The following is a 16,095-nucleotide window of genomic DNA, read 5'->3' on the forward strand; positions in this document are numbered from 1 at the left end:
TGAACAATACAAGTATGTACACTACAAACTCCCCCGTAGTTGGATAATGTAAGACAATTCTCAGAAGACAAGTCTTCTCACCACTCCATTTGCATATTGGCAGAAGGAAGGCATTGAAATTAGTATTCAATTTAACACTGTAATAGCACAAGACGAAACATCTTCCAGTCGATTCATTCTCTAAGACAATGAGCTCGTCATTGAGTTCGCTGTTGAAGCAGAAACATGTGACACTTGAGCCAAAAAGCTGCCTTTCCAGTATTAAGGCACAGCTATAGTTATGTGTGTGCAATTTACCAATTGGACGCTAGGTCTAGTATCTATAGTTCAATAAAAGAATTTTGATATTTAATCCACCATAATGGTAGGTTTTAAACACATCTCATATCCTTACACATACCTGAATAGAGAAACAGTAGCTATAATGTATTGAGACTTTGAACACAGTATTTTCATTTCGCTTTAGTTCTAGTTTTGAAACATTGAGTCACTTGTATATGTTTTATACAATTAGCCACATGACATGGACAAAGATTAAGTTCCTTGTTGACTGTATTATTAGAAACAGGTTTCAACAAACGTTTAAGATACTATGTCTTTTTCTACACCTACTACTATATAATTTGTCAAAAAATTTGTATGTCAGGTTTTCCTGACTGAATTTGTTGGCTCAACTCTGTATTGTAAACACCTTATCATCCCATATTCAAACAAATAAAGTATTTCATTTCATTTCTTCGCTGTTTTAGCGTTGATGTTAAGGCTGCGAGTTTATAGAATAGTACCAGCATACTTTAGTAGAAGCAATAACGCTGTAGCATTGTCCTGGCGGAGTGCCACTCCACTCCCTATCGAATCTGTCTCAATGCGTCTTTCAAATTACGTTTAGGTACAATCTTGAGGCTCTTTTCAGTATCTATCGTTATTAGAAAATTATTATTATCAAAATGAATATATAATTTAAATTATACTAAAATTGGCTAACATTGGTTATGTGATACATTTTATGACTTACATATTAGAAACCTATTTTATAGAAAACAATCGGACCACAATCATTTCAGTCCGTAATGACCACTTCCCAATATGACCGCTTCCTGATATGACCATTTCCCGGTATGCCCATTTCCCGTATGATCCCATCGCGGTACGGCCACTTTCTGATGTATGACCACTTACCATTATGATAACCATACTTTTTCAAAACGGATTAGTTTTTTGACAATTTAAAAACGGTAAATCTAATTATTTGCTCGTATACGCAAGCTTTAGAAGTATTTAACGAATTTGGATGTATTAGTTAAACAAACTTAAATGAATGGATGAATGAATATTATTTTACTGTACCTACTTACATACATTACAAAATCTAATAGAGAGAATAAAACATAAAAAGAACAAGTGTAAATTAAAAATTTATAACACCCCCGACAAGTGAAGGCATCTTGACAGCTTGACATAAATTTGTCAATTGACATAATATTAAGAACCTAACGGTTATCTAACCTTCTTTTCTACAAGAAAACTAGAAAACAGCTGATAACTCTTAAACGGCTGAACCAATTTTTTTGGATTATAGCTAAGAACACTCTCGATCGAGCCACCTTTCAAACAAAAAAAAGTAAATTAAAATCGGTTCATTCGTTTAGGCGCTACGATGCCACAGACAGATACACAGATACACAGATACACAGATACACACGTCAAACTTATAACACCCCTCTTTTTGGGTCGGGGGTTAAAAATTGAACGTAAATAATGTAAAGTATTTATTGGAATGCTCAACAAATTACTGAATTAATTTTATTAGTTACTAGAGGATGCCCGCGATCTCGTCCACGTGGATGTAGGTTATCGAAGATCCCGTGGGAACTGTTTGGTTTTCCGGGATAAAAAATTGTCTATGTCAATAACATGGACGCAAGCTACCTCGGTACCTTTCATACAAATCGGTTGAGCGGATGGGTCTTTAGGAATCCTGTGGGAACTCTTTGATTTTGCGGGATAAAAAGTAGCCTATGTCCATCCCCGGGATAAGCTAACTCTGTAACGAATTTCGTCAGAATCGGTTAAACTGTTGGGCCGTGAAAAGGTAGCAGACAGACAGACACACTTTCGCATTTATAATATTATTATGGATAGTGCTCTAGATATTGTGCTGTACTTACTGAGTTTCACTCTTAAAAAATTTCTAATCTCTTATTTGGTGGACTTATAAATTATAAATACCTACTACCTAACAATCTCTCTTCTAGGCAACCAGCAATGGTATAAAAAGACTATAGTTATTGTCAAAACGATTATACATCTTTATACTGTTCGATTACAAAATAATTTGGATGGAATAAGCTGGCTTGGATATACTTTCCTAATAAATAACAGTCCTATTAAGTAACCGCTAGAACCTTCTCCGGAAACGATAATTTTAAATTTATATCAATTTTGCCGGCAGTTCTTCAAATGTACGCCCCAGGCGATACGGACACAATTAATTTATTAAGGGCATTGTTAATAACGATGCACAATATTTCATCGTTACAGCAATAAAAGGTTGTTTTAATAAAAATACCACAGATGAAAGAATTTTTAATAATTTTTAACCAATAAAAATGTAGGTAGGTACTTTTAATTATTGATAGGTACAATCAATAAATAATAAGTAAAAGAAAATACCGTTTGTTAATTTGATTTCAATTCAATATGATGTACCTATATTATATTAGCCGATGCCCGCGACTGCGTTCCCGTGGATATAGGTTTTTTAAAAATCCCGTGGGAACTCATTGATTTTTCGGGATAAAAGTAGCCTTTGTATTAATCCAGCATATAATCTATTTCCATCCCAGATTTCATCCAAATCCGTCCAGTAGTTTTTGCGTGAAAGAGTAACAAACATCCATACATAAACTTTCGCGTTCATATTATTTATTAGTAGGATTATGTATGTGTATAACATATACGTAATATTATATTATGTTATGTATATTATATCTAATTCTATATGTTGATACTAAATAAATAAAGTAAGATAGTATAATTAAAAACATAGGTAGTAATTTCTGGTAACGCAACACTGACCTCATATTCAGAGCTACAAAAATGCACAGAATAATTAGACGTTTTAAAAAAATGTAGGATAAGTAACTCTCTGGACGAAACACAAGGATCCTTGACATACGACTCGCATGCCAAGTTACAGAATTGTAAAGATAAAGAAAAAGTAAAATATATAAATATTATATTTAGTTTTGGATAGAACTGAAACAGGAAACTTTAAGCCCAAAGAAAACGCAATGCAGTACAATTTCTGCATTAAAATTCCGATTAGTAAATCACTGATTCACAACCTGTTAAACGCAAAACTGTGTTTGTTTGTTGGTTCGACCTTCAATCACTACGATTGATGTGATTTTTTATCACACTATCACACTAAAATTATAAAGGCGAAAGTTTGTGTGTATGTATGTGTGTATGTTTGTTACTCCTTCACGCAAAAACTACTGGACGGATTTGACTGAAATTTGGAATGGAGATAGATAATATCTTGCATAAGCACGCAGGCTACTTTTTATCCCGGAAAATCAAAGAATTCCCACGGGGTATCGAAAAACCTAAATCCACGCGGACGAAGTCGCGGGCATCAGCTAGTGTGGATATAGTTAAGGACCTGGAGACTTTTTATCCCGACTATTTAAACAGTTCTCGCAAACATAAATTCACGCAGACTAAACTCGCGGGCATCAATGATCCATTCTCAGTAGTGAGCCAGCTATTTATTTACTTAAAATACACAGAAGTTAAACGCGTGCCCGGAATTGAATCCTGGACCCTTCGGCTATGAGACGAAGGTCTTAACCACTAAGCTATCACCACTCAAGGCGATTGCGATTAATAAAAACATTACCTTCCTTTACCAATACAACATGGGACAGTAATTGTAGGTATGTCGTGACCACAGACGCCTACCGAAGGTTTATCTCGATGCATTGAGTAATGACAGCTTAATTCCAAGTGATTTATACTCAGGTATTATACCAATTGAGTACCCATTGATACTGTAACCTGTACCTATTTATCATCATAATATTGTAACTTTTATTTACAAATACCTTTTTTGGTTTATTAATAACCAGGTAACCGATGTGGTCCGTTGGATGAGTTTTTCGATAAACTTTCTAATGAATCAATCATTTTAAAAACCTAAGAAAGTGGAAATAGTAGGGGAGAGTGTGCATGAAAGAGCCAGGCTTTGAAAGAGCCGATGTGATTTTCCATTACTTATCGATATTCTACTAAAGTTTAATGTTACTCCTTAAATGGCAACACTGGATAGCTGTTACCCACAAACATTTGACAGTTCTACGACAACAAATGGCCTCACAGGACTGTTACGAAAATTCGGAAGCCAAAAAGTAAGTTTCTTTTTGTTTCTTTCATCTTTTTTTTCAAAAAGGGTATTGCATAAGTTGACAAAACTGATATACAGTATTGGCGTCTATATATTTGCCCTTGTTTTGCATAAATAATATCAGATCAGCGTTTTGGTATAGTGCCTTTTTTTTTGAAGTTATATTTTTAAAAGCGTCGTGTTTTGAAAGAGCCAGTTATCTATGCTTTGAAAGAGCCGCCTCTTTCATGACACGAAAACTGGCTCATTCAATACATCGTTTAGTTTTAATTAACCCCCGACGAAAAAAGAGGGGTGTTATAAGTTTGACGTGTGTGTCTGTGTGTCTGTCTCTGTGTGTGTGTGTGTGTCTATGGCCACGTAGCTCCTAAACCAATGGACTAATTCTGATGGTCCTTTTTTTTTGTTTGATAACTGATGTGATAGAGATTGTTCTTAGCTATAATTTATTTATTTAATCTTTATTGCACAAAATACAAAAAAAAAAAAACAAAAGGTGGACTTAATGCCTAATGGCATTCTCTACCAGTCATATTTATGGAGGTCGGGGGTGTCCAAAATTTTTAATTTTAGTTATTTCATTATATGATATATGTTTCAGAATAAAAAGATATGTCTTCACAAGCGTCAACAGCTAAAAAACGGGTAAGGCCCGCAACTGCTGCAATAGAAGAGGCTGTAAAAGAAGTGCTTGCTGGAAATCAGTCCATAAATAGAACAGCGTTATCGTGTGGCCACAAAGGGGTGATTAATTTCTTCTGCCAAAAATGTTTTTAATTTTAAATTGTTTTTATATTGTTTTTATTTTTTAAGTTATAGAGTAAGAATACGAAAAAGGGCTCGATTTTATGTTTTTAGACAAATTTTTATTAATCATTTAATTTTTGACTAAGACAAAGTTCAAAAGTTTTAATTGTTGATTAAGACAATGTTTAATTATTACTGAGACTGTTTAAAAATTGTGATTTTAATAGAATTACCAAAGTAAGCTTAGTATTAATCTGATTTTAAATACTTAACATAATTTTAATTGATAAAAAACCGTTTAGTACCTCAAAAGTAGGTATCGGCTCTTTCATAACACATGGTGGCTCTTTCATTGACCTGCTGCTATGAAAGAGCCGATTTCGTTTTTTTTTGTAACTATTTATATAAGAGATTATCAGCGTTCTTATCCTCTTTATTTTCATTTTATTACATTGCCAATTAAAGTGATTATAAGAAAACCTAGTTTTATTTGGAAATAATATAATAAAAGTGAGTTTTTTTTCATACTATTAAAAATTGGCTCTTTCATCCACACTCTCCCCTACCTACCTACTAGCTGACGCCCGCGACTACGTTCGCGTGGATTTACGTTTTTCGAAATCCCGTGGGAACTCTTTGATTTTCCGGGATAAAAAGTCGCCTATATGTTAATCCAGGGTATAATCTATCTCCATTCCAAATTTTAGCCAAATCCGTCCAGCAGTTTTTACTTGAAGGAGTAACAAACATACACACACACACGCACACATACACACAAACTTTCGCCTTTATAATATCAGTGTGAATAGTATGATAAGTAATTGTCGTTAAGGATATTGCAATTTAAATAGCAACAGGTAAGAAAAAGTTGTAATTAAACAAGTGTAAATTAAAAATTTATAACACCCCCGACGATCCAAAGTATTTGAGTTTTCCAAAACATCATTTTCAAATAAATAATTATGTATTTAGGCAACGTCCATCTTGACAGCTTGACATTTATCTATTGACATAATATTATGAACCTAACGGTTATCTAACCTTCTTTTCTACAAGAAAACTAGAAAAGAGCTGATAACTCTTAAACGGCTGAACCAATTTTTTTAGATTATAGCTAAGAATACTCTCGATCAAGCCACCTTTCAAACAAAAAAAACTAAATTAAAATCGGTTCATTCGTTTAGGCGCTACGATGCCACAGACAGATACACAGATACACAGATACACAGATACACAGATACACAGATACACAGACACACAGATACACACGTCAAACTTATAACACCCCTCTTTTTGGGTCGGGGGTTAAAAAAAACCTATCCTTAGTCGAGTCATGTGCGGAAAGAACGAGAAACCCCTCGGCATTATTACCATGATACATCTCCTACTATTATATAATATGGTTAATAGAAAGGCAAAGTTCTCAACAATGAGAATGAGATACAGGGTGAGTAGATCAATGAGCTTTTTAGTGATTGTAAGATCTTAAGAGTAGTTCTCCAATTCAAAGATATAATTTATAGAAATTAATAATTATAATGTAAATAAATTAACAATAAATACTAACTACATATTGTAAGTTTTCGATATCTTATTTTTATAGAAATAACTTAAAATTAAAAAAAACCCCGATACAAAAACCTCTATAAGAAAACTAGAAAAAAGCTGATAACTTTCAATCGACTGAACCGATTTTCTTCGATTATAGCTAAGAACACTCTCGATCAAGCCACTTTTCAAACAAAAAAAAGAACTAAATCGGTCCATTCATTTAGGAGCTACGATGCCACAGACAGATACACAGATACACACGTCAAACTTATAACACCCCTCTTTTTGGGTCGAGGGTTAGTAATAGAACTAGTGATTAGAATGTAAACTACAATCTTGGAAATTATTTAGTTAATAACGATAAATAGTATCATTAACAAAAGGCTACAAGCTTTTTCTTGTTTTTTAAGCCATAATTTAAGTATATAAATCGCTCTTAATACTACATTAAAGCTCTAACACCCACATTAATTTCTCAATCGGTATACCAATTTACACGAATAGCGGCACATTATAAGACATACCTAATACTTAACAAGTGTTCATTTGTACAGATTATTTTGTCCCAATTCCGTGTAAATTAATACCTGTTGGTTAATTTTCTCGACGCGACGCAATCATTGCCTCAATCATGGTACAAATTACAATTTTGTACCAATTATACATAATACTTACTCGCTTAATTATTAACCCTTCATACTGTGTGAATTACGTAATTATACCTACTACAAATTCCAATAATTGCCTCATTTCAAATGAAAATTATTATCGGCCTAATAGGTACAAGATCGTTGAAAGTTACGTGTTTGGTATTAAGAGGGCTCTCTCCGTCACTCGTTTCCACTCGTTTCATACAATCGTAGTTCCAATTTCATTTGAATATTAAGCAACCAAAGTCCATGAAATTTTGCAGATATATTCTAGAAACTAATATCTATGTCTGTGGTTTTCCAGATTTCTGTTAAAATATTCGGTTTCAAAGTTACGCGGTCTTAAAATTTTCATACAAATCTTTGAGCCCCTGTAATTTTAAAACTACATATTTTTAGAAAAATCTAAAACACCACAGACACAGATATTAGTTTCTAGAATATGTCTGCAAAATTTCATGGACTTTGGTTGCTTAATATTCAAATGAAATTGGAACTACGATTGTATGAAACGAGTGGAAACGAGTGACGGATAGAGCCCTGTTAACATTTAAAAGCTTTCGTCAATGTATAATTTCCGTTTCTTAGTTAAGTTAGTTAGTTTGCTAATTAGTTGACACTGTATATAACTCAAAATTTAAAAAACTCCCAACAGAAAAACCTCTGTAAGAAAACTAGAAAAGAGCTGATAGTTTTCAAACGGCTGAACCGATTTTCTATGAGCTAAGAACACTCTCGATCAAGCCTCCTTTCAAACAAAAAAAAAACTAAATTAAAATCGGTTCATTCGTTTAGGAGCTACGATGCCACAGATAGATACACAGATAGGTACACTCGGAAAAATAATTCGCTTGGCAGAGCATACTAATGCGCGCGTATGTATAACACACAAAGATACGACCCGATGCTATCCGATAATAGATACACTCACACTTACTACACTCACTCACACTTCTAGATAACCTTACCAGTCGTATAGGGTTGCAAATTTCACATTCGTCAACATAGTTCTGATGGCCGAGTGGTAATAGTGTTGAAGTTCTTAAATATGGCGTGAGTTCTAATCCTAGTGGGGGATTGCTTTTTTATTTTTGCAATTATTTATTTTGTCTTCTTTATACAGTCAAAATTATCATACTTTCAAACAATATAATTATAAGCAAGAAAAAACAAAAATAATAACACTTTTCTATTTTAGAAGTTATTTATTTGTCTTTTGTGCAGTTCATAAATTATTATAATAAGCAAGAAATAAATAAGACGCTTGTCAAAAAATTAACACATCAAGTTAACAGAAGGTATACAAAAGAGGAAAAAAAATTGACATACTTTATCTACTCCTATTACTCCTATAGTAATTTAAAACCAATATCGATGTGAAGTATGCTAAAAGTCGGTCAAGTATGAACGTAATGTTTTATTTACGTTTTGGGTTACTTTTAGGTTTGTGAGATGAATCAACATGTTAATTACTTAGTTAGAAATCAAAATCAATTATAACTTCTAACTGCAATAACAATAACATCACTCACAAATAGAATTAAATTAATTACCTATACTTTATTTAATAATGTATAAAGGTAGGCCACCCTCGTAAGCTATTACTTTTTGTAATCGACTCGTCATGTTAGTAACCATATTCCAGCAAGTCTATGCTGCCCCACAGAGACTCCCAGGTTGAAGTTACCACTTTATTCAAAGTATAATATATCGTTTACCTGTTGTTCTATTACTATAGTATTTTACGTCCATCCTTGTCCGACTCAAAAGATTTTTCATTATTAAAAATAACAACGTAATTACATCAGTCAAAGTTTACATATTTCATTGCAAAATGAAAGTCTATGGTCCTGGTGCAAACCATTCGTAATATTTTCTTCGTAATGTATTCCGGCCGCACGCAAATGCTTCCGCACAGTTTGTAGAACTACATTGTGCTTGGTCGCTGTCAACCAAATTTTTAAAAAGGAATCCACGCTATGCATTGCAACGATTTCTTGGTGGTGATGTGACTCCATCTTATAAGCTGATGGTTTGGGCCCAGGTCAACAATTGTCTACATGCCCCGTTTCTCCGTAGTGACAGACCCACAAGCGCACGGTATTCATCTGTAAATGATTATATCCTGGATTAATACATAGGTTACTTTTTATCCCGGAAAATTAATGAGTTCCACGGGATTTTTAATAACCTATATACACGGGAATGAAGTCGCGGGCATCAACTAGTATTTAGTATATTGGTTACATTGTTATATTATAATGCGTCTGATTAAAAGTATTAAATGGACTAAAAACATTACGCTAACATTTAGAAAATACTAAATGCACATAAGTAAAACCATAAACATAATTTCAATACGAGTAGGTTATATTTGTTTACTTACCGATATCATCGATTTCGGTTATCGAAATGTTCCGCTCAAATAACAATCTCTGCTTTTTAAACAAAGATAAATAAATGTTCCATGGTGGTGAGAAGTTCAGTAGTTATTCAGTGTGAAAAATAACACAATACACCATAAATGAATTCACTACTAGGATTTATTAATCCGCGTGCTCAAGTTCTATTTGACAATAATTTATAAAATAGGTAGGGTAGATTTAAAAAATGGGACATCAACTTGATATTGCCATTCTGTAATCTATAGGTATACCTACACCGCATAATTTATCGTTTTGTGGGTTCGAAACATTTCAGTGATGAATAGACCTTAACTGTCTTGTTTTAAAGCTTAAATTCGTCCACATATCTACAGCTAGCACTGCAAGTGAAAACTGCTAATTAAAGTCGTGAATTTTAGACGTTATCTCAAGGTGGTTTAAGGCCATTTTACTCTGACATTATTGTGCTTCGACGATCGGATTCTATCAGCGTGGGTAAGCGGCAATACTACCTAGTGCCTGCTGTGGGGAAATCAGCGAAATATGTAATTTGTAATTATTGCAAGTAGGTATGGTGAAAAGAGACCGACAATTCATTAAAGAGAGATAGGTGTAAAATAATAAGTAAACGAGTTATGCACACACATAATGCTTCGTTGTGTTGCCTGCTTACCGATTTGTTTTGCTTTGTGTACACAGATAAACACGTCAAACTTATCTCTTTATGGGTCGGGGGCTATAAAAAGTTCGACAAGCTCAATAATTTAAAATGAATTGAATCCCAATATGATGGAAACAAATTAATCACAGATTTGTAGAAATATAAGCTGGCATTGGTAGGTATACCTATATAGTTTGTCTTTGATAATGCTTTCATTATTATAACATTAGCGACCCACCTCGGTTTTGCACGGGCAAAAAACTATTAGGTACCTATACGTTGTTTTAATGTATTAATGTAGGTACGCCTCCACGCAAGCTTTCAGATTGGACCTTAGATTTTTAGGGTTCCGTACCCAAAGGGTAAAAACGGAGCCCTATTAATGTCACTCTGCTGTCTGTCTGTCTGTCCATCTGTCCGTTTGTACGAATCATGTCACAGATCTCTTGCTCTTAGACGGAATGAGTTACAAACCTGAAATTTTGGTTTTTGATGTAAAACGTTGGTTGACCCGAATCCAAATATTGAACTAGAAATTCAATTAAATTTATTATTTTTCAGGGGGGCTCCAATACAAGTACATGAAAAAGGAGTCGATTTTTTTCCTAATCCTAGCATGTGATGTGGGGTATCATTGTTTAGAGCTCATTGAGTAGAATACAAATATATATTTTATTTTATTTTTATCTTAAAAAGTAAAGCCATCAAAATTGTCTGTTTTAGACCATTTTTGTGACGGGGGCTATCTCAAAAACAAAATTCAAAATAAAATGTTTTATACACCCAAATCAAATATACACCCAATGATGATCATAATTATGTACGGAACCTTTAAAGGCGAGGCTTGACTCGCACTTGATCTGTTTTATTTATTATTTGTTTTACACCAGTCTTATGTTCATTACAAAAGCGATATTAAACCCGCGGTTCATTACACCCACATTACCCCCGTGTTGATTGATGCGTATGGCCCATTGATATAACCTATTCTAGACAAAGACACCGTTATTCTATCATTATGATCAATCAATCGTCAGCTCACTACAGGTCTCCTCTCAGAATGAAAAGGGTAGTAAGAGCCCACGCAATTAAACTGAACTGCGCGTCGCGGCAGCGCCCCGTACGATATTCTCTCCAGCCGCGACGCGCGGCAGTGACGTACGTGCGTCGCGGCGCTGTCGCGACGCGCAGTTCCGCTGCAGTTCAGTTCGAGTGCGTGGGCACCTTAATGGCCATAGTCTAACACGCTAGCTAAGTGTTGGCACTTCACATACCGTATAGGTATGCAAGTTTCTTCACGATGTTCGTCCGTGTGGATTTAGTTTCTTTGGAACTTTTGAACTTACGGGATAAAAAGTAGCCTATTAATATACAAGCTATCTTCGTACCAAATTTCGTCAAGAACGGTTAAATAGGTGGGCTGTGAAAAGCTAGCAGACAGACAAGCAGACACACTTTCGCATTTATAGTAATACGAAGTATGGATGTACGATTGGTTAAATTTTTAAAGTTACAATAAAAATTAATAATCTGTCTCTTAGCTGTATATCTTTGGAGGTCTTATATCAGTGTGTTTGCGTTTATTTTGGGATCATGCGAGTATTTCGTGATTACGATCGATGCAGTTACCGAATGATTAAACGCTCTCCTCGAATTGGATAGTGTAAATGTTTACAGTTTACTTTTGATTCCGCTGTGATACTTTAACAGGGCTCTCTCCGTCACTTACTCCATACAATCGTAGTTCGCTTACGCGTAACCCGGTGTGTTAGGGGTTTACACGCGTCACTACGCACGTGTCACGTGTACGTGCTTGGTGTGAATTGGCCTTTAGAGTTCGGACGTTGTATCGAGCTTCCGAAAACATCTAAATCGCCAATCACTGATGCTGAAAGTATCGTGTATGCTATAGCCCTAAGTATTTGACAGAAATTAGTGACAGTAGTATAATGCTCTATGCTGTTATGTGCTTGATAGCTGTACGCCGACCGACCATAGTCAGAAATCTGTGATAACGTATATCTCAGAAATTCTAGGCATGTTCTAGAAACTTAATCTTATTATGTTCACGTTTCACTAGGCCTAGATGTATCAAATATCAATTAAACTTCACCGAGGCGAGTAGTAGGTACCTATATTAAGGTTGTTAATTGATATGCTACGAAACAATGATTAATTGTCTGTACCTTGAGCTTCATCATTAAAACTTTGCAGAAATGAGTTTTGTAGAAACCTTTGAAAATGGTTGGTACTATGCACTTAATCATAAGGTTGAAAACTGAAAATGAAACATGCTGAAAATGACTTCTTATACTAATTTATTGGTAAAGCCTCAAAAATTGGTAAAGCTCCATAAACTGATTTATTGGTAAAGCCTGACTAGAAAATAAAAACCTCGCCATATTGCAGTAAACCCTGGAACTAATTTATGCAAATCTTGATTTTGAAAATTATTTCACCAGTAGAAAGCTACATTATTCCTGAGTAACATAGGCTGTATTATATTTTGAAATAAATTAGATATCCTTACGAAAATCGTAATAAGCTACCCATGCGAAGCCGGGGCGGGTAGTCACATCACACTAATATTATAAAGGAGAAAGTTTGTATGTGTGTGTGTGTGTGTGTGTGTATGTTTGTTACTCCTTCACGCAAAAACTACTGGACGGATTGGGCTGAAATTTAGAATGAAGATAGATTATACCCTGGATTAGCACATAGGCTACTTTTTATCCCGGAAAATCAAAGAGTTCTCACGGGAATTTTAAAAAACCTACATCCACGCGAACGAAGTCGCGGGTATCAGCTAGTCACTAATATTATAAAGGAGAAAGTTTGTATGTGTGTGTGTGTGTATGTTTGTTACTCCTTCACGCAAAAACTACTGGACGGATTTGGGCTGAAATTTAGAATGGAGATACATTATACCCTGGATTAGCACATAGGCTACTTTTTATCCCGGAAAATCAAAGAGTTCCCACGGGAATTTTAAAAAACCTACATCCACGCGAACGAAGTCGCGGGCATCAGCTAGTAATATATAAAATCTTCTTAGAAAACAAGAGAAGATTTACAGTTTTCCGTATTTGTTTATTCTGTCCGCAAAGTTCCAAACAACTTACAAAAGTTAACAAAGATTATGGGTACGGAACTTTGGAAGTATCGGATGAATATTTAAAAGAGGACCGTTTTAAGAGTAGCCGCAAAATTTTATTGTTGGGTAGGTATCCTGTTTTTATATCGTTATTATTCAGTTTGCGAGTTGAAAAAATTAGGTTTGCCTACTTAACCCTGATTTATGTACCTAAAGGGTGGAAAATTCTAAGCCTGGGGCTAAAGCCTTTCTAAGAAATTATTTCATTTTTAACCCCCGACCCAAAAAGAGGGGTGTTCAATCAACTGTGTGCCATCTATGTCATCCAAACCACACAAGGTCTGCTAAAGTCAAAAAGCTTTGAAAATTTATTTTTAGTAGGTAGTCGATTTCGTCGGAAAGTTAATCATAATAATTATTTTCATCCATTTATATGTTTTAGTAACCGAATTGTATGAGGACGATCATATCAACTAAGTACTTGTAAACAAGTCTACTGGAGTCCTAGGAATAGGCTTCGGTTTAAGATGGCGTTATCTTTTGATTAAGTCTCGTGCAATAATAACGTCGTTATTTATAGATTGCTGACCGACCGACGGATTACATTCTGTTTTGTGGTTATTTTTATACCATTATTCGATACCCGCCCCTTCGTTAGCTTCTGATTTTTAGGGTTCCGTATCTCAAAAGGAAAAACGGAACCCTTAACAGACAGATCACTTTGTTGTCTGTCTGTCCGTCCGTCCGTCCGTCGTGTCTGTCGTGTCTGTTAAGAAACCTATTGGGTACTTCCCGTTGACGTTTATGAAATTTGGTAGGTAGGTAGATTTTATAGCACAAGTACAGGAATAAATCTGAAAACCGCGGATTTCTAGTTACATCATTAAAAAAATTAAAATGTGTTTCAATTTTCAAAATAAGATAACTATACCAAGTGGGGTATCATATGAAAGGACTTTATCTGTACATCCTTAAACCGATTTTTATTTATTTAAATGTAAAATAGTTTTTGATTTATCGTACAAAATGTTGGAAAAATACCCGGAACGGACGGAACCCTCAGTGCGCGACTCCGACTCACACTTGGCCGGTTTTTTTATTTTATCGGAACAAATTCTTCAATCATAATTCTCTCATTTATCTTTTAAAATATATTAAACGAAAAGATGACTGACTGACTGGCTGATCTATCCACGCACAGCTCAAACCACTGAACGGGTCGGGCTGAAATTTGTAACGCAGATTCAAATAAAAATTCAAATTCAAAATATTTTTATTCAATTAGACATTTACAAGTTCTTTTGAATCGCATCTACCACTGGTTCGGAATGCCTTTCCTACCGAGAAGAACCAGCAAGAAACTCGGCGGATAGCTATTTTCCACTAGATTTTTCCACTACGTTACACTAATTCGAGAGAAAAAGAGAGAGAGATAGAGTTTTATTCCAGTGAATTAGGTACGTATAATGTACGAATAATCCATACTAATATTATAAATGCGAAAGTGTGTCTGTCTGTTTGTCTGTCTGTCTGTCTGTCTGCTACGTTTTCACGGCCCAACCGCTGAACCGATTTGAATGTTTGGTACAGACATGGGATACATCCCGGGGAAGGACATAGGCTACTTTTTATCCTGGAAAATCAAAGAGTTCCCACGGGATTTTAAAAAACCGAAATCCACGCGGGCGAAGCCGCGGGCATCCTCTAGTATAGATATAAATATTTTATTTCATTATGAAAATATGAAGAAGATATTCGTGCAGCAATTATGTAATACGGAACCGCTGATCCGAAACACAGGAGCCCAGAATTCCGTGTAAAGACTTTGAACCGAATATTCTGAGCGTAACGGGATATGAGATTCTCAAGTGTATAATAATGAATGCTACGGAATTACGTAGCGCCCCCGTAGGTTTATTTCCGACGATTAAATATGATTTATAAGCCGTGACGTCACGGGTCTTGAGAGTCAATTTGATTCATCCACGCTCCGAGAGAGAAATCTCCGCAAGAAATTACTGATAGTTATTCTTGTGGAATCATGTAGGAAGAAACACGTGTCGAAGAGAACAGGACCTGTGACTTATGGACTAAGACCCAGCGCTTGTCAGACCTTCGTTATTTTATAAAAGCTAAAAGCATCTCTGCGTATTGTCCCCAACACAGGGAGGATTTTTTTGGATTATAGCTAAGAACATTCTCGATCAAGCCGTCTTTCAAACAAAAAAAAACTAAATAAAAATCGGTTTATTAGTTTAGGAGCTACACAGACAGATACACAGATACACACGTCAAACTTATAACACCCCTCTTTTTGGGCCGGGGGTTAAAAAGGTAAGTGGCATTTTACATTTACGCAAGATACTTATTCCTTTTAGAGCGTTTGCTTGAATATTTTGTGCGTTACATGAATCTCAAGCGTGTTATAACGACTAGTACCTACCACAGAATTACACAGCTACCGAGCAACATTATCCACGACTATTAAACATGATTTATAAACCGTGACGTCACCACTTCTAACTCTAGCGTTTTGAATCGTCGCCCAGGGATAAAGCCTGTAATAAGAGATAAAGTTAGGTTTTTTTTTAGGATCACAT

General features: G+C 35.1%; 1 long non-coding RNA gene across 4 annotated transcripts in view; it reads left to right on the plus strand.

Annotated features, from left to right (window-relative positions):
• LOC123868030 overlaps positions 1-15,220 on the plus strand; it is a 39,399-nt gene extending 24,179 nt beyond the window's left edge. For 2 of the 4 annotated variants that reach the window (XR_006796561.1, XR_006796560.1), the window contains exon 4: positions 3,029-3,039. This is a non-coding gene — a long non-coding RNA (uncharacterized LOC123868030). The other 2 variants (XR_006796562.1, XR_006796563.1) reach the window with 2 other exon arrangements.
• Positions 15,221-16,095: the final 875 nt, after the last annotated feature.

The sequence above is a fragment of the Maniola jurtina genome, chromosome 9 (genome assembly GCF_905333055.1).
Source record: "Maniola jurtina chromosome 9, ilManJurt1.1, whole genome shotgun sequence".
NCBI lineage: Eukaryota > Metazoa > Arthropoda > Insecta > Lepidoptera > Nymphalidae > Maniola > Maniola jurtina.